Here is a 21,507-nt window from a genome sequence, read left to right on the forward strand (position 1 = left end):
CTATTGTTCACCAAAAGTGATAACCCAAGTATACTTGCAATTGATCTATGAAGTACCCAATTCAATCTATGAAGAACCTCAGGGCTTGGACAACATGACAAGGATATGAATCCTTCTACTATTCAGGCCTTGCAAAACCTAGGTAGGTGTACCTTTGATGCATTTAATTAGACCTATTACACACAAGATTGCATCAATCAAAAGCAGATGGATCTCAAAAGGTTCAAAAACTAGGAGGTTACTACAGACGGGCTAGATCCACACTTGCAACTCAACATTTTTGAATCATGAGATGGAGGGACACTTCCACATAACATAAAATATAAAAAGATATTCTGATTTTGGATTTTTAAATGGTGTTTGGACAACATTTCAATATTACAAGAGACCAGTGCCTTATCTAGGCCATAGAGTCATGCATAAAACTGGAAGAGAAATCTCAGATGCAAGTTCTTTTCAAGATTAAATTTTCATGTATCAATTCCTTATATTAATACAATCCTCTGCTCTATCACAAAACCATACTTATATATATATATATATATATATATATATATATATATATATATATATATATATATATATATATATATATATATATATATATATATATATATATATATCCAATATGCATTCAAAATCATTAATGTTGGGTTTTAGGATTTAAATCCTTCCTTGAAGAATACCCAAAAGACAACATTACACTCTTAGAGGAATCTAAAAGAGACAACTCAAATTATCCTTGATAATATAAAATTATATGAAGCTGAGTACATTTTGGAGACAATTTCATGGAAACTCACACATGCCTTGCATATGTGTGAACCTGCAAACTAAAACTAAACCTACAGTAAAGACAACACTGAAAACATAGAAGAACACACTGTCATTTGCATTGATAAAAAGATGCCATCACTAGAACCTGCAATTTCAGATTTCTCCAAAACTGAAAACCTTACCAATGAGAAGAATTGGGAATAAGAAGGAGAGGGAAGAAAAATCAAATCTGCAAAAGAAATTGCCAAATATCTCCTCTCTAACTGAATTTCACTCCCATGGAAACTGCTCTCGAAATATTCCACATTTGTCAAAATTAACTACTTGACCAAATTCCTCATTCCAAGAGCTTTCCGGTGATATATAACACTTCATATTTTGGCCAAAAATGAGACCCTGGCCGAATTAATCCTCAACATGTGCACATCATTTAAATTTTTTGAATTTTAATATAGTCTACACTATATAATAAATATGATTTTAATTTTAATTTTTGCTCCCATTGTGCTCTGACACTTTTCCACGTGGCAGGAATTGATTGGTCGATGGGGTCTACTAGGCACCACCTGGGATGACACCTCGTCACTCTACCATGTGTCCGCTTGCTCGTCATCCACCTAGGGGCCACATCATCACCACCTCATCACCATCTCACCGGGCCCGCCTACTGGACCACTGACTGGACCTGCCACTAGCTTTCGCCATTTTGTGACCTTTATCTAGCATGCATCTTCACTCCATGAAACTGCCCAGGCTGTTGATCTGCTCCAAACTTGCTTGACCTTTACCATGCTGCATTTTTGCCATTTCACGTTTCGCTGTTTCACGGACCTTAACTCACGAGCAACTTTCCTTCACGAAATAGCGCGGATCGTCCGATCTCCCAAAACATGCACGATCTTTACCTTTTTCGCCATTTTGTAGGGTTTAATTGGTGAGCACCTTCGGCCTCCGAAATCATGCGCTTCATCGGATCCTCTACAACCTACTCACTGGTTAAGCCAACCCTTCTCTGCAAAATTTGCCTGTTTACCTCGGGAAGCGTTCCTGCATGGGGTCCACCTAGTCACTGCTCAGTCACCTCCTCCATTGCCTCAAGATTTGTGCCACACATGGGCCCACCTTGGGTCCCCAGAGGCACCATCTGTCAAAAACCCAGAGGCTTTGACATATTAGATGTGTGGAGCCCTATACTTAAATATCAAAATATTCCCCTCCACAGTGAATGTGGGATAATGTTATTTGCCCAGAAACTACATTTTGAAGGCTTTTCCTGAGTGTTTTACCATCTCTACTACAAAAACATAGTATACGATCATACCAAGTTGGTGTGTGTTTCTTTGATCTTGATCTAAGAGTATCTTCTATATAGCGGTCTGAGTTTCTGCAATACTTGTAAGTTGGAGGGAAATATATCTTCCCTTCATTCCATCGTGTGAATATACGCCCTACTTTCTTCTCTCTGCAAAGTTGATCTTTCTCCAACATAGACTCCCAATCACTCATTACCATTAGTCTTTTAGTTTTAGCATAGCGAAGTGAAAGGCAATAATTTGAATCCCCAAGCCATATTACTCGATCGTGCTCCAAAATGCTTTCAGGTGATTTCTTTACCAAAGACTCACGGGCTTGTGGAAATCATGTCCTTTTTGTGATCTCTATGACATCTAAATTCCTCCTCATCTCATCACCTCCCTTTTGTCCTGATGTCAAATGAGTGCAGACAAAGCAAAAGCTTGTCTGATGAAATAACATGTTGATTGAAATAGAACCCTTGTTTCCAAGATAGCCCATTAGCCCATGGCCAACACAGGAGACTTTTAAATCTCGGACATGCTATCTCAGATTACTACACACGCACACATAGAAGAATATGCCAACCATCTGCTTACTAGCTGCCAAAAAATAATTTGGTTGACTTGAACTCAATTTGTAACTTATTTCACCTAAATTGCATCTATTTGACAGGGGACTGCAAGACATTGGAGAATGGAAAACACTGCTGGGTGAATCTGACCCACTCAAACCACTTTCATCCTCTGATGAAATTGATCGAGAAGAACTACTAGAATCTGCCTTGTCAATTAATCTTCCCAAGGAGTGATGTTCAGCTAGGGTGATCTTTCGCTTTAGTTTTAATGGAGAAGTTTTTGCTTCACCAATCCTTTTGGAAAGTAAGTTTGAGGCCTCAAACGATTCTCTCTATGAAGGAACAAGGTTAATATGAAGTTTAGAATCTTCAAAACTTAGAATCAAAGTTGTTAATTGCTTCTGATGCCTCTCTTGATCCATGCCAATTGGAAGGTAATGGATTGGGACAGTGGTTTCTGTTGTTGTTAAGTGTTTACCGAACAAGGGAGAGCCATTTCTCTGTAGGACCATTGTCCTCTACGCCTAGGACATTCCCTGCATTTGAAGGCACAATTTCTTGGAACCCTAGAACATATATCCGCAGGAGGCGATGCGTGTAAGCAGTCATCCAACTTGAGGCCATTGAACTCTTTTTCTTTTTGTTGTTGTGTTTGCTGAATGTTGTTTACGCTGGAGGGAGAGCATGTGAGACTAGGGACACTGCATTTTCTTAAAAACCAAGCTCCATACACCCTTTCCAACTTATGCAGAGGGGAGGGTAAACAATTGCAAGGCTTTAAACCACCATTGCAATTTCATTTGTGTTCAATGTGGCCTCCAAATAACCACACAAGGAATGGCATTACACCTGCCATATTGCATTTGGTATCTATTTCTTACACAACCATCCTTTGTGCCATTGAATGCTGAAGAATAGTCTTCCATCCATGAGGCATAATATTCACTTGGCATGTGAGGACTAACTCCATCCAGTTTGAATTCATTTGCTAACTTAATGTCATCACAAGAAGATCTAGTTTTTATACAACCAATCCCGCTACTTTTGAACTCCATGTTGAGAGTACATCTTCTCCTCCATTTCTCATATCTGGCATGTAAAATGCCTTGGTTGTTTTGACCACAAGAGGCATCTTCATTTTGCACTATCCTCTGGTGGGAAACATATAAGCATTCAACTCCAACTGTAGATGTCAACATTATTTTGGGAATGCTCATAAGGCCAAGTCGCCAATAAAATAACAATGCACAGGCATGAGCTAGGTCGGGCCCTAAAGTGAGTCCGGCTAAAAAAAATTTGTTTTCACGCAACTAACCTTTGGAATGATTCAAGAACTTTAAACACACCTCTAGAAATGATCAGCATTGGTTTTGGATCATTAATCCACATTTTACAACCTTCAGGCAATTACGCCACATTTTGGCATTTAATCGCGAAGACGTAATTTTCAAACCTATTAAAACACCTTTTTGGAGCTCGCCATCTGACAGGCGTGTACTCTGATATACAAGGATGACTTCTACCAAACAGTTTCTCAAGATGAGTCCCGAGTGAAGAGATATTAATCGGCGAAAATGACAAACTAGCTTTGTCGACACTGCAGACCTGATGAAGTCAATGTTCTGGCAACACATGATGGCTTTCTCAAAAATACCAAACGACCTTTGTTGGCCCTCAAATTTGAAACATAGGTACCTTGAAGTACATATTAAAACTTGGAAATCTCAGTTTGATCACCAGACTGACAAGATGCAAATGGCGCACTCACAAATATGGCTACATTAACTGTTATAACAATGGAAGTGCGGATAACTGAAAATGATAGCTGAATGAATCCTTTTGAAAACCAATCAAACGGATTGATAAAGGCTTGAAATTTGAAACGTAGCTCATCATTTATATTGAAATTAACTTGGAACAAACATTATGATGTGACGCTTACTGAGGCAACTTTTACACTTATGCGAAACAACACTCCGACTAGCTGTCGAAACAATGACTTGCCAAAACACACAAATTGCAAACAGATTTGGCTATGAAAACTGAGCAAATGGATTCATCAAGACTTGAAATTTTGCAGAATGACTCATATTTATGCATAGAATTGAATCCATTTTTAAATTCTCCATGAAGATCAATAGGGCAAAAGATGGAATCGCTCAAAGTAGGCTACTCAATAAAATCTGCATTTGTACCTAAAATGCACTTTCAGCTCACCCCTCAAAATGGGTACCTGGTAAACTTCTCCAAACTAAATTTTGAAAGTTGCACATCACTGAATAGGCCAAATGAAAGGTGTGGGACATGAATCCCGAGCCTTACCCTCTCAAAATCAACTGGCTCCATTTTGCCCTCTCGCAAACTAGGCCATTCAAACTGACTCATTTAGGTACTTTTCTAACATGCAGAGCAAAATTTTGAAATGGGCCTCTAAACTTGACTCAATTTTAATGAGTCCCAACACAACCGGTGAATACTCTGATGACATCATGGCAAATGTTTTTAGAAGACTCAAGACGGGTTTAGGCTAATATAAAGGCAAGCTACCTTTGAAATGTTTCAATTGTGGAAAGATTGGACATTTTGCTACTAAATGTCCTTATGGTGATAAGAATGAAGATGATCAATCAAGTGGTAGCAGATCATATGGTAAGGATAGGAAGAAAAATGTCTACCGACATGGTAGAAAAGGCTACCGGAAGCAAAGAAGTCTTTACACATATGAAGATGATACCACAGATGAGGAAAGTGCCTTAGATGACTACTGCAGTGGAGATGAAGTTAGAGCAAACCTTTTTATGGCTCAAGAGGTACTGGTATATAAAGAGGTAGAAGAGGAAGAGCATGAAGGAGAAGTAGACCTTGTAGTAGAACTCATTAGTGCCTTAGATGAGATAAGAAAACAAGAAGAGACTTGAAGAAGGTAAAAAGGGTTGCAGCTGAAGAACAAGAATTGTTGGAGCAACCTCTTGAAGAGCCCAAGAGAACAATTGTAGATCTAAAACTCTAGTTGGAAGAGGCCAAGGGGATGTGTGAAGTCACTATTACTGATCTAGGTGAAAAGGAAAAGGAACATCATAATCTAGAAGTAGAAATAGTGAAACTCCATAAGGACTTAGAGAAAAATTAGGAAGAAATAAAAGTGAGAAGTGAATTTGAAGGCAACACTGAAGTCCTAGACAAGATGCTGAGCAAACAGAAGCAATCCAAAGATACCAGTGGCTTAGGTTTTCAAGAAGTTTAAAGTTCAAACAGCAAAGACACATCTGATAAGGAGATACAATTCACTTCTTAAAATAAAGGTGAAGAAAATAAGACATTCACGGTAGGTAAGGATACCGACAAGAAGACATATTTAGATGTTGCTAGAAACCACCACACAAACCAATATACTCAATCAATGAATTGGAGACCATACTCAATGAACCAACATGCAGGTCTAAGGAGAAATGTGAGTATTTATCATGAAGGATTCATAAGGGTTAGCAGCATGAAAGGAAGACCCCTAGTAAGGCAGTCATTTGTAGCTTCAAAACAACCTAACTAGTATATTCCAAACTTTCATGGCTATTGTCACCAATGTAATAAGTTCGGTCATAGAATGACAGATTGTAGGAAAATTAATCTTAACTCTAATTTTGAGAGTAGAAACTCATTTTCTATACTACAAAGTACAAATATCATATGTTGTAATTGTAATGAGTTTGGTCACAAGATTTATGAATATAGGAGTAATATGCAAATGTCCTACAAGAATGCATTGAGTACATCTTATAGTGCTAATGTGAAATGCTATAAGTGTCAAAATTTTGGTCACATAGCAAGGTATTGTCAGCTGAGAATTGACAAGAAAAAGAGAAATGTACCGCATGAGAAGTTGGAAACAAAACCCGAACACAAAGTGACATAAGAGGAAAAGAAAGAAGAGAAACTAGTTTGGGTAGAGAAGGAGAAAAACAAGACAGAGTCTAGCCTAATTGTATAGACTACTCTACATGTTGAAAGAAGGAATTTATGGTTAGTTGATAGTGGTTTCTCAAATCACATGACTAGAGATAAGAAAAAGTTCATCAAGCTTAATGATTGCAATGGTGGTTCAGTCCGGTTTGGTGACAAATCCTCCATCAAGATCAAAGGTTGAGGTACATTGAATATTTATGGAAAGCTCAAGGCTCATGATGTGTACTATGTGAAAGGTTTGAAGCATAACCTGATGAGTGTAAGTCAGATGTGTGACAAAGGGTACAAGTTCTCATTTGACTCTACCAGTTTTTAGATAAAAAAGTAGAGTACCAGTCAGGTGGTAGCAGAAGGAAAGACAACAGAGGGAAATGTCTACAATTCAAAGGAATGCTATGAGTCCCAATGCATGATGGGATGGTTTTATGAAAGTTGGTTGTGGCACTAGAGATTAGGCCATGTGAATTTTGATAATTTGGTTAAGATAAGCAAGAACTGATATGTGAGAATCATACCTTGGATCATAAAACTGGCAAGCACATTCTATGATGAATGTGTCAGAGGTAAGCAAGCAAAGGTCAACTTTAAAACAAAAGAATATAACACCTCAAGACCTTTGGAATTGATACATACTGACTTATGTGGGCCAACAAGGACAAGAGAATTGGTTGGAGAAAGGTATTTCATGTTGTTCATAGATGATTACTCAAGAATGACTTGGGTAGCCTTCCTGCATGATAAGTCACAAGCATTTTAGATATTCAAATTTTTTAGGAAGATAGTGGAAAATAAAAGTGGACACCAGTTAAAATGCTTAAGATCAGACCGGGGTGGATAATTTTCTTCCAATGAATTTTTTGACTATTGTGAGAAACATGGAATCTGAAGATAGTATTCAGCTACATAGACACCTCAGCAAAATGGGCTGGTAGAGAGGAATAGGACAGTGAAGCAGATGGCTAGGACTATGTTGAATGAGGCCAACATACTAGATATATACTGGAAGGAAGTAGTTCATACTATTGTCTATAATTTAAATGAGGTACAGTTAAGAGTGAACAATAGAATGACTCCTTATGAGTTATGGAATGAAAGGAAACCATCACTCAAGCACTTTAGAGTGTTTGGAAGTAAGTGTTTCATCAAGAGAGATGATGATGGTTTAGGAAGTTTTGATTCCCGAAGTGATGAAGGAATCTTCATGGGATACTCAACCAACAGTAAAGCCTACAAATGCTACAACAAGAGATTGAGAAGGGTGGTTGAGAGTGTAAATGTGATAATAGATGAAGACTCACATAGAGGAAAATCTGCACCGACACCTTACATTGATGATTTAGATATTGAATATGCAGAACAATATGAAAATGGACCGATAGAAGATGCACCAAACAAAATCCCCAAACGGTACGTGCGGAAGAATCATCTGGAAGAACAGATCATAGGAGATAGGAATGAAGGTGTGCAAACTAGAAGGAGATTAGCCCGAGAAGGTGAGCAGGTAAATTTTTGTCTCATGACTGAGGTAGAGCCCAAAATTTTCAATGATGCTAGCAAAAGTGAGAAGTGGGTAGATGCCATGGATGAATAATTGAGATAAATTGAGAAAAATCAGACTTGGGAACTTGTCCCTACACCAACAGAAAAGAATGTCATAGGTACCAAATGGGTCTACCATAACAAGATGGATGAAGAAGGTAAGATAGTCCAGCATAAATCAAGGTTAGTTTGCAAATGGTATTCTCAAGTGGAAGGCATTGATTTTGAAGAAACCTTTGCACTGGTTGCCAGGTTAGAGGCAATCAGAATGTTTTTAGATTTCTTAGCCTACAAGGGATATAAAGTATATCAAATGGATGTGAAATCTGCTTTTCTCATTTGAAATCTTGAATAAGAGGTGTATATGGAACAACCGAAAGGTTACTTGTTGAATGAAGATGAGAGTTTTGTATGCCAATTGAAGAAATCCTTGTATGGTTTAAAGCGGGCTCCCAGAGAATGGTATTCCCGGTTAGACAAATACTTGGAGCAAGGATTCCAGAAAGGGAATACAGACAACAACTTGTATGTCAAGGCAAATGGAGATCACATGATTATAGTTGTCGTGTATGTGGATTATATTATCTTTGGTGGAGACAAGGACTTCATGTGCAAAGAATTTGTAGATCAGATGAAGTCAGAGTTTGAGATGTCCATGCTGGGTGAGTTGTCCCATTTTCTTGGTTTGCAGATCTTAGAGAAGGAGAAAGGAATTTTCATCTCCCAAACCAAGTATGTGAAAGACATGCTGAGGAAATTAAATGGAGGACAACAAACTGGTAAATAGTCCCATGGTTACCAGTTGTAAGTTGAGAAAACTAGATGAATCACTGGAAGTTGAGAAATTGTCTGGGACATTGACCCTAGAAAGGGTTGCACACTTACTAATCATTTTACATCAAACCATAGAGTAGAAAATAGAACTACATACTTTATGCCTTGATCCTCTGCCGAAATGGGTATGTAGGCAGTCTAGGGATAGAGTTGCCCCTAGTACTCAGGCATTCGTGGATGGGGTCTAGGTTTTGGTAAGAAGAATGATTGAGAAGAATCCTAAATTGAAGAATAAGTATAATAAAAAAGAAAAAGTAATTCAATGCATACTCGGAAGGAATCCCGTATGGATTAGCTTGACTTCTCGAGGCTTTAAGCTAAATTCTAAGGTAGAATTCAAGCTTGTATTATGTTATTTTGATTTCTCCTAAGGACGGTGACCTCAGTGCACTTCTATTAGAATAGTGTAGTACTTAGTGAGTGACTCAGGACCCAAATGGTCCCAATGAGTCTAAGTCTCTGGCCAGAGCACCTCCTATCCCAATTGGATAGATGCCTACCCCGTATGGGTAGATTCCTGTCCCGTATTGGATAGATGAAACCATCTGCTCTGTATGGATAAATGCCTAACCCTTATGGCTAGATGCTTATCCCAGATGGATGAATTCCTAATCCTAATGGATGGATTCCTAGAGTATGAGATTGAATCAAACACACTTAAACAAAACAAAAAAGTGGTCAAATTTTGTTGGGTTAATTAAGTTGGGTTATTACATGTGGTATCAGAGAAAAGGTTCAAATCTAGGCCTTGTGCTCACTTCAATTTATACAACTAAGGGAATGTTTTGCAATGGTAGATATTAAATTTGAAAATCTTAAATCAAGAACTAACTACATAATTTAATTTTTAGGTAAAACCCTAGAATGGCTAGAGGAAGAGGAAGGGGTAATCGAAGACGTACTACCACTAGGAGACAAAGGGAAGCTAACCATGAGGAAAATCATGAAGAAACCCATGAGGAAGACCATGAAGGGGATAAACATAACCCAAGGAATAACGAAGATGGGGTCGAGGCTATAATCAACCTTCTAACCGAACAAAGGGATAAAATCAACTTCCTGGAGCAATATATGCATGACCTTAGGGCTGTTGGCATTTTTGATGATTGATGTTGTGATTGTCATTGATGGACACACACTTGATTTGAGATCACTTTTTGTATGTATGAGTTAAATCTCAACCAGCATTTGTTCCAACCAATATGATGTATTATAGTCTTTAGACTATCGGTGTTTTGTAGAAAGTGTTTACCGATCTCAAGAGGTATGAAGACCCCAAGTGGTTCGAGGACCTCAAGAGCTACGAAGGAATGAAGTGGCACAACTCATATTTCCCAGTCTTCATTTTGTCAAACTGGGAACTGGTATTTTTCTTAAACTGGTATTTTGTTTGAACCGGTAATACTCTGTGATGAGTTACCATCCATCGATTGTTTTGTGGTGCTGACACTCTGGCGGTGCTTTTTGTGTCGTGTTACCAAATATGTCTAGATGCATTGAACCTAGGAAATTGTATTGTAATCCTATTGGACCGACATGAGGTTGTTGCTAGGGTTTAAGGTGGTTGATGAGTTTTTGTAAGTGTGAATATAGAAGAGAAGTTCAGGTCTATGAGAGAAGATAGAGTGTGAATGTGTTGAAGACTAAAGTTATGCTGAAATGCATTAGGAATGAAATATCAAGGATCTAACCAAGCAATCTGTGCTATTTGCTAGATCACTCACTTGATGATTACTCACATCTTCGACAAGTCTGAAGCCCTTAACCGGGAAGGCCCAAAAACCCTTTTGTAAATCCTCTAACAAGGTGGTTCACATCTGTGGATCTAAAATCCTCTAGCAAGGTAGTCTTTAATCAGACTTGTCTCCAAATAGAGATTGAGATTCCTAACAGGATCTGTTCTGGTAAAGGACATTGTATGACCTTATCCGGTCTGACCTTAACCGGTCTGGTTCCTATTCTGTAGATATTTACTTGTGAGTTTCATCTCACTGTGGTTTTTCCCATTTGGGTTTCCACGTCAAAATCTCTTGTGTTATGGTGATTATGCTTCTGTGGGTGAATGCATTATTTTCTATTTGGTTTGCATGTGTGCTAACCAGTTTGTTTGCTAAACTGTTTTACTGATTTACTGGTAGACTAGTAAAGTGTTTAAGTATAGAGATTTTTGGCATACTAATTCACCCCCCTCTCCTCTTAGTATTCATCAAGGGCAAGGAAGAATGACATTGAAAATCAAAGTGGAACTGAAAATGGAAACCCTGGTAGCGATCAAGGTAATATGATGGATAATAGAAAAGAAAATAACATATTGGAACTCTCCAAGGATTTGAAAAAAATCACCCCTCCTAAGTTCGATGGGAGGAAAATTGGTGAAGGCGCTGACAATTGGTTAAATGAAATGGAAAAGTATTTTGAACTAAGAGATTTTAGTGAAACAACCAAGGCCTTATGGGGTTCCTATCAACTCACAAGGGAGGTTGCTAGTTGGTGGACCAACACCAAGGAGCAAAATGGGTACAGCAGGGATACGATCACATGGGATCAATTTATTCACCACTTCCGAAAAAGGTGGCTCCCTCAATTGTTCTTTGATGAGAAGGTGACAGAATTCCATAATCTATGTCAAGGGCCCCTATCAGTCCAACAATATTGGGATAAGTTTGCCAAATTGCTTAAGTATGTACCTATGTACCAGAAAGACGAAGAAGGCCAAATGAGGAAGTTCATTTTGGGACTAAATACCAACATAGGGGCAAAGGTTGACATGCATGGACCCATAAACATGAACGAAGTACTTGAAAAGTCCCTGAGGCAAGAGAGGAAGATTCAAACCCTAGCAGTGAAGAACTATAATGGGAACCACCCTTTTAAAAGGAAGTAGGAATTCAAGGGGAACACTAACTTCAACAAAAGTCAAAGGAATAATTCTTTCGAAAGAAGGCCACCCCCTAATCAATATTAGAGGAATGGAAATAATAATAATAAAAGAGGCAATAATAACAAAGGCAACTATAATAGGAATGACCAGCAAAACAAGATAACTTATCCACCGAGGGCCAATGAAACAAGGAATGATCCCCCTAGGAATCAAGGCAGGAGGGGTCCTCCAGGTGGATGTTTTATGTGTGGGGGAAACCATTTTTCTAGAGAATGTCCCAAAATGCAAGGTCATATTAGGTCCAATCAACCACAACAAGGGCCCCAACAAAGGATTCATGCAGAAGTTAGGAACCGAAGAGCAAGATTCCAAAATGTTCCCGTGGAAACTACAGGTACACTATTTGAACAACCAATTTCAATTCTAATTGACACTGGGTCATCTGAATGTTTCATCTCACCTAAACTAGTAAGAAAATATGCATTAAAATTTAACCAAATGGAGTCATCATGGACGGTTCAATATGGGGATAAGGCAACTAGGGAAGTAACTAAGTGTTTGCCGAGGGCAAGGGTACAATTTCCTGAGTTTGAAACAAGGGTAGATTTCTATGTGGCACCCCTAGGATTATATGATGTAATTATTGGAATGAGCTGGTTAATAGTGATAGTTCTGATACTTAATGTAAGTACAGATGCCAAGCTAACAATATGAGAGGGGGGGTGAATCATACAAACTTAATCTTTCATAAAAACAACAGATTCAACCTCGGTAACATATACTTCAGTAATATAACCAAAACTATTAAACATGCAAACTCAAAAGCATATAACATCATAATACTCATAACACCAAATTTAACATGGAAACCCAAATAGGGAAAAACCACTATGGGATTTCAGACCCACTAAGAAATATACTCTTCTAGAGTATGCTCGGTTAAAAGCAAATCCTGTTAAAGATTACAAACACATTGCTAGATGTGACCCAGTTATGGGATTTCCCTCAGATTTGTTAGGATCTTCACCTTGTTAGAAGTGACCTTGTTAAAAGATTTCAAACACTCAATCAGAATGTCACCTTGCTAGAGGGTTTTACAAATACGACTGTTAAGTCCACTCGGTTAAGAGATTTTCTATCACTTTACAAAATAACAGTAATAAAAATCTATCTGCAACTTCACATGTAAAATGCTAAAGCAGATTCTTATTTGCTCAATACAATAGGACTAATCTTGTCCATCTGCTGGGCTCTATACTCTGTTATTCAAACAGGTATTCAAGCTTCAATGCTCGGTAATCACTATGTAGCATCCCTGTGCATACACTTGCCCGCATACATTGTTTATCAATAGCTCGTTATTTATAAACAATTGCTTAACCGCTTAATCTCCTTGATCACATTTCCCATGATCAATCATAGCCATCAAATCTTCAAACTTGACTAGGTTCAATCTATCCTTCGATCTGAAAATGTTTTACCCCGCCTTGGAACTTGCATACATTTCTTCTCTTGAGCTTCTTCTCTTGAGCTTCTCTTGAGCTTCTTCTCTAAGATAATGATATTTGATAGAGATGTGCTTTGTCTTAGAGTGCATAATAGGATTCTTTGAAATGTTAATGGCACTAGTATTGTCACAGAATATAGTTACTGGCTCGGTAACTTTCTCATTTATACCTTCCAACAGTTATTTGATCCATGCTATGTTGGTACAATTCAATGCTATAGCAACGTATTCAGCTTCTACTGTTGACTGTGAAACACATCCTTGTTTCTTGCTAAGCCAACTCACTAGTCTTTCTCCTAAAAAGAAAGCTCCTCCACTTGTGCTTTTCCTATCATCAATGTTGCCTGCCCAATCAGCACCAGTATAAACTTTTAAATCAAAATCATTTCCTTTCTAATATACTAAGCCATAATCCTCAGTGCCTTTCAAGTATCTAAAAATTCTCTTGATTGTTGTCATGTGTGTTTCTTTGGGATCTGTAGAAAATCTTGCAACTATACCTACTGCATGTGCTATGTCTGGCCTACTGTGAACAACATATTATAACTTTCCAATCATGGATCTGTAAAGTGTCTCATCAACAAATGTAGATTCATCATTCTTTGATAATTTATAGTTGGTAGTCATAGGAGTACTTACTAGTTTTGAATCCTCCATTCCAAATTTCTTCAAAATTTCCTTTATGTATTTGGATTGAGTAATGAAAATCTAATCTTTCATTTGCAGTATCTATAAACCTATAAAATACTTTATCTCACTAATTAATGACATCTCAAATTCTTTGCTCATTTCATTTCCAAAGTTCTTGCATAGAGAGTCATTTCCACAAAATATAATATCATCAACAAATATGGTTGAGATCGGTATTCCATTTTCATCATTCTTCACGTACATATTGTTGTTTTCACTTGTCCTTATAAAACCAATCTTGATTAAATAAGAGTGCAATCTTTCATACCATGCTCTAGGTGCTTGTTTCAGACCATATAAGGCTTTGTTAAATTTACATACCTGATCTTTATTATTGTCTTCAACAAATCCTTCAAGTTGTTCAATAAAAACTTCTTCTTCTAATATACCATTCAGAAATGTAGATTTGACATCCATTTGATATACCTTGAAATTCTTGTAAGCAACATATGCCAATAATGTTCTTACTCCTTCTAGTCTTGCCACAGGTGCAAAAGTCTCACCATAATCAATTCCTTCTTCTTGGGCATAACCTTTGCAAACTAGTCTTGCTTTATTTCGAATGACCTCACCTTTTTCATTCAGCTTGTTTTTGAAAATCCACTTTGTACCGATTACATTTTTGTCCTTCGGTCTTGGGACCAATGTCCATGTGTCATTCTTCTTGATTTGATCAATCTCTTCTGTCATAGCATTTATCTAATCTTCACTATTAAATGCCTCTTTCACTATTCTCGGTTCAAATTCAGATATCAGACATGTGTTATGTCTCAGTTTGTTCCTTGTCATCACTAGATCATCCTTATCTCCTATAATCTAACTTGATGCATGATGTTTTTTGACATACTTGGCTAATACAGGCTTGACAGGCTCTGTATGATCTTCTTCATCACTTGGTAATTGAATATTCTCTTCATTTCCTTCAACAATTCTCTCAGTAAGACTTTTCAGTTGAACATAGACAAATTCATCATAATCTTCTAGTTCTTTGGAGTTTCCTTCATCATTTCTTTTTGCAAATTCATCAATTTTTACATTTGTACTTTGTACTATTTTTTTAGATGATTTGATCAGACATTTAAATGCTTTACTTCTAGAAGAATAACCAAGAAATGTTCCTTCTTCACTTTTCTAATCAAACTTGCCATTTCTATCATCTTTGTGTACATAGCATCTACTTCCAAAGATTTTAAAATAACTTAAATTAGGTTTCTTGTCATACCAGATTTCATATGGTGTCTTCAAAGTTCCTTTCTTCAGTTGTACTCAGTTCAGGGTGTAAATTGTTGTGCTTATTGCTTCTCTCCAAAATGTTTGTGGCACTTTCTTTTCAATCATCAGGGTTCTGGAACAATCCACAATAGATCTATTTCTTCTCTCAGCAATTCCATTTTGTTGTGGAGTTCTCGATGTAGAGACTTGTCTTTTTATACCATGATCATTGCAGAATAAGTTGAACTCATCAGATGTGAACTCTCCTCCTCTATCTGATCTAAGACATTTTGGTTGTCTTCCTGTTTCATTTTCAACTCTTGCCTTGTACCATTTAAACATTTGAAAAGCTTTTGATTTTTCTTTTAAAAACATAACTAACATCATCCTTGAATAATCATCCACAAATAATATGAAATATTTATCACCATAATAACTTTGAACTTTCATAGGACCAGAAAGATCAGTGTGCACAAGATCTAAAATTCCCTTAGAAGTGTAGGACTTACTTGTAAATCTTGATCTTGTCATTTTACCCATCTGACATCCTTGGCACATAGTATTCTCAGGTTTTTCAAGACTCGGTAGACCTCTTACTCGGTGCTTCTTGCTTATTTTGGTCAGATTATCAAAATTTACATGACAAAACCTTTTATGTCATAACCAGGTATCATCTATCTTTGCATACAGACATTTATTCCGAGTTGAGTCAAGGTGAAATGTGTTACCTTTTGTTTGTGTCCTGGTAGCAACTAACTTTCCATGCTTGTCATGAACTTTGACAATTCCTTTTTGAAATTCTATTCGGTATCTTGTATTGTTTAGTTGTGCTACACTCAACAAATTGTATTTCAAACCTTCAACCCAATAAACATCATTGCATTTTGCATTGTCAAGAAGTGTTATGGATCCTTTATCTTTTTCCAGACATGGTGCATCATTACCAAATCTTACATAGCCTCCATCATAATCTTCTAACATAACAAACTTATGTTTATCACCTGTCATGTGATGTGAGCATCCACTATCTATGATCTAAGAGTCATTAGTATTTATGTGAGATATTAGGTATTTTTCTTCATACCTTTCTTCATCTCATCCATCTTTGATAGCCACATAAACTACTTCCTCTATATCAGTTTCATCTAATTTATCATCATTGGATTCCTCATTGGCTATTAAGCATGACTTTCTATCTCTTTTTCTGAAGTCTCGATGTCCTCTGTAATGATTGTCTTTCTATCTATCATCTCGGTAATCTCTCTTTTTAGTAGAATCTTTGTCAGGATAGTTAGAAGCCATATGTCCTATTTTATCACAATTGAAACATTTCAAAGGTAGTTTTCCTTTATACTTACCTTTGCCTCTCAGTAACCTTCTGGCTAATAGTGCTTCAAACTCTTCTTGCTTTTTGATTTCCTCATATAGTTTGTGTACTTCGTCCATGTTCTTGTGAAATCTTTCACTTGCTCCATTGTGATCCCCTTCAGAATACTTACTCATTCTACCATTGTAATCATCAGATTCAACAAGATGAAAAGAACCGAATGGAGATTCAACTTTATTTACCGATGATCCACTGTTATCAAAGTTACATAACTCAAATGCATGTAGCTTACCAATAGTAGCATCTAAATAAACTGGCATATTGGGTGCAGACCTTAATTCATTGATTGCAGAGACTCGGATTGCATAAGCTAGTAGAAGGGTTCTTAACAACTTACTTGTTATATCCTTTTCTTAAATAGTTCCACCTGCTCCTTTGATTTGATTGACAATCTCCTTTAGTCTTGTACTATACTGGGTTATGTTCTCACCTTCATTCATCCTCATAGATTCAAGTTGTCCTCTTAGACTGTCCACTTTTGCTCTTTGAACATGTTCATCACCCCCATACAAAGACATGAGCTTGTCCCACATTGCCTTTGCATCATTGCAGCCTTCTAAATCATTAAACTCTGAGTCGGTCAATGCAGATGTTATTTCAATCAATGCTTGAATATGTTCTTGCTTTTCTTTTATCTCTTTCATTGTCAATGGATAGGTGCTCGGTGTAATGAAATAATTCTCCAAATAATATACAACATATTCTCCAACTCCTGATAGGTGCAGCTTCATCCTTTTTTGCCATGTAGAGAAACTTGACTTGTTCAGCTTCGGTGCATCCCTCTTATACATCTCTAGATCTTTGCCTCAAGTACCTTTAAAAATTTTCTTCTTCTAGAGTCCAAAGCTTTGATACCAATTGATAGTTCTGATACTTAATGTAAGTACAGATGCCAAGCTAACAAGATGAGAGGGGGGGAGTGAATCATACAAACTTAATCTTCCATAAAAACAACAGATTCAACCTCAGTAACATTTACTTCAATAATGTAACCAAAACTATTAAACATGCAAACTCAAAAGCATATAAACATCATAATACTCATAACACTAGATTTAACGTGGAAACCCAAATAGGGAAAAACCACTGTGGGATTTCGGACCCACTAAGAATTATACTCTTCTAGAGTATGCTCGGTTAAAAGCAAATCCTATTAAAGATTACAAACACATTGCTAGATGTGACCCGATTAAGGGATTTCCCTCAGATCTATTAGGATCTTCACCTTGTTAGAAGTGACCTTGTTAAAGGATTTCAAACACTCAATCAAAATGTCACCTTGCTAGAGGGTTTTACAAATAAGACTATTAAGTCCACTCAATTAAGAGATTTTCTGTCACTTTACAAAATAATAGTAATAAAAATCTATCTGCAATTTCACATCTAAAATGCTAAAGTAGATTCTTATTTGCTCAATACAATAGGACTAATCTTGTCCATCTACTGGGCTCTATACTCTGTTATTCAAACAGGTCTTCAAGCTTCAGTGCTCAATAATCACTAGGTAGCATCCCTGTGTGTACACTTGCCCGCATACATTGTTTATCAATAGTTCCTTATTTATAAACAATTGCTTAATTGCTTAATCTCCTTGATCACATTTCCCATGATCAATCATAGCCATCAGATCTTAAAACTTGACCAGGTTCAATGTATCCTTTGATTTGAAAACATTTTACCCTGCCTTGGAACTTGCATACATTTCTTGGAACTTGTGCTAGGGTATTGCGGTTCAATCTACGCTATAGATCTTCCTATCGATTTTCCTTTGCTATAGATTCTTTAACAAACTTCATTCACGGCATACCAATCATTTAATCATAGCTAGCTCATCTGCTTCCTTCATTAAATAATGCTTTTATTCATTCAATGCATTCTGTTATTACTCGGTTGCAACTCGATAAATACTAAACTTCACTCGGTAGACATTCTGCCTTCATTAACCGATAGCGATAACCTTAGGGTTTACCGACTAGGTTCTTTGCTTGGTAACATAGTATAGTATTAACCTTACAATAAATAACATATGTATGATATCAAAACAATCTAAACATCATGATCTCATCATTGTCTAACTCAGTAATAGTTGCCCATTGAATAACTTATTCCTCCCCTTATTCATCACATTCTTTCTGTGTCTTTTACCGACATCTTTATACTCATCAGTTCATACTTCTTACAATATGGCAACATCATGCTAAATTAGAAAATCAATTACTTGACATCAATGACAAAATAATAATATTAAGACAGTAAACATCCTAATCAGTTATATCCATAATCATCAACAACCTTCTCAATATCCTTATTGAAATGCCAACAATCTCTCCTTGTATGTTATAATGCCAACAAATAGATCATCAAGCCAATGTAGATTGCTATAAAAAAGTTGTTGAATGCTTGTATGATGGGGGGGAAAGGGTCAAAATCCAAGGAAAGTTTAACCCCATTGATATAGAAACCATATCAGCCATGCAATTAAAGAAGGAAAGAAGAAGAGGAGGCCTAATCTATATGGTTGAAAATAATGAAGGAAAAGAGGAAAATGTCATGCCCAACTCTAGGGCACGAACGGGAATTTTTTTTTTTGAAATACTTAACTAATTAGCGACCTACTTAACTAATTTAATCAACTAAGTGCAATGATCTTATATAAAATAATGCATCTAGAGTTTGGTCTTAATTACATTGTGTCAATCGGGTAATCAAATTCAGTTTAGGTAGAGAAGATAACTAAGTTATCAATGAACTACAATTCCTCCCAATTGGATTAAGGCTAATCTTCGATAATATACCAATAGAATTTTAAGTTTAACAATAATTCTCGAATTGTAAATTTCCTTTAAGAAATTTGTTTTACCATCCCTAACCTTCTAGGACTCCTAAATTTACTTATCCTTGAAATTTTAAACACCTTATTTAATTGATACCTCCATGAATTAAAATTACGTTGTAATCATATACCTAATTTGGCACTCCTTGACCCTACAAAATCTTAGTATTTGCGCCCCTTTTATATTTATTTAGATCTAATTCACCTAGGCACTTAGATCATTTTATAACGTTCCTTCTTCTTATTAACAAAAATGTTCAAAAATTTATCTTCACATCTATCAATTTTAATACCAATTAATTACCAATTTAATCCTACTAACTTTATATATATTTAAATATATAAATATATATATATATATGTATATATATATATATATATTTGAATATATATATATTTACATATTTACCCGTACGTGCACTTATAATTTTATAAGAAAAAGGGGTTTATAATTACTCATCATAAGAGGAGGGAAAAGGGAGTGCTTCTTATCTGTTTTAAAAATTACTTTCCCCCTTTTTTTACATAGAACTCTGTGAGTGTTGCCCTAACCCGAATTTAGGGTTAGGGCGAACACGTGAATTCCACGCTTCTTTTTTTTTGTTTGTGTGTGTTGGTGCAAAGAGAGCAGGGTGGGCGGCGAAGGGAGGCCGAGCGGGGCAACGTTCACGCGGCGGTGAATGGTTTGCGCACAGCGTGGAGAAGGGCTTACACCCATCCGCAACGCGGTCAAGGCAAGGAGGGGGGAAGACGGGGGAAGGCCGGCAGTGGCACCGCTGGCTACAGACGGCGCCGCCGCCCGCAGTCTGCGGGTGCCGCAGGCTGCGGCCGCCGTCGCCGCCTAGCACCGCGACGCCCTCTGAGTTTTGTTCGTTCATTTCACTGTGTAACATTTTCACTGCGATGAAAATAAGAGCGGGTTTAAAACCCCCGAAACGTATGATGTGTTTTTTTTTGTTTCACATGTTTTCTTTTGGTTTTTTTTAAAAAAAAAGTATAAATGCGTAGATTTGTGTTTTCATATATATATATATATATATATATATATATATATATATATATGTATATATATATATATATATATATATGTATATATATATATGTATATATATATATATGCACAGGGATAAGGGAATATGGTTCCAATACCTCAGTTCTGGCAATCTTATTTTAAGAATATATATATATATATATATATATATATATATATATATGAGTGTATATATATATATAAATATATATATTTATATATATATATAAATATATATATTTATATATATATATATGAGCAGATTTATGTTTTTGAAGGATTTGTTTTCAGATCCCTTTGTCTGTAAATTAATGTAATCAGGCTGTGAACATTATTTTTTTTGTGTAAATCAGATTCTTTAATGTTTAAATTTGTATAACAGAAATATATATATAAATATATATTTATATATATATATAGATATATATTTATATATATAAATATCTTTGTGTCTGATTAATTTGTAAACAACAAAATACATTTCAAGGGGATTTCTAGATCTGTTTTTTCTATTTTTGTAACAAAATGATAACATTAAAAGCTAAAAGTTCTATTTTTTTTTTGCTAGGATAAACTTGTTTAATAAAATTCCTTCTCTGCAATAACCAGAAAATAAAAGACTGTTTTAATAAATTTACAGCAACATGGTTTCATTTATTTGCAGAATACATAAAAGAAATATAATGCATCTACTTTTCCACCCTAGTTAAACACAAAATTTTCATACAATCTAATACACTAATGCCTTCATTTGCAACTAACTAGAATAGTGGAAACATCATGTATTTCTTTAACAGATTTAAATACAATGAGCATGGTTACAAGAAGTTTTGAAGTTTAAAATATCTACATTTCCCCCTTTTCAAGGTAATAGAAAAACATTGCTACATTATTTTTTTGAAAACAAATACACAATGTCCTCCTCTTTCTTTTACAAACTAATGATGCATACAAACATCCTTCTTCCCATGTAAATAAACACTATCT

The 21,507-nt window shown here is 36.2% G+C and overlaps 1 pseudogene; it reads right to left on the bottom strand.

The window, feature by feature from the left end:
• Positions 1 to 1,971: 1,971 nt before the first annotated feature.
• LOC131054288 (type IV inositol polyphosphate 5-phosphatase 6-like) lies at positions 1,972 to 20,383 on the bottom strand (annotated as a pseudogene).
• Positions 20,384 to 21,507: the final 1,124 nt, after the last annotated feature.

Source organism: Cryptomeria japonica, chromosome 2, assembly GCF_030272615.1.
Source record: "Cryptomeria japonica chromosome 2, Sugi_1.0, whole genome shotgun sequence".
Classification (NCBI taxonomy): Eukaryota; Viridiplantae; Streptophyta; class Pinopsida; order Cupressales; family Cupressaceae; genus Cryptomeria; species Cryptomeria japonica.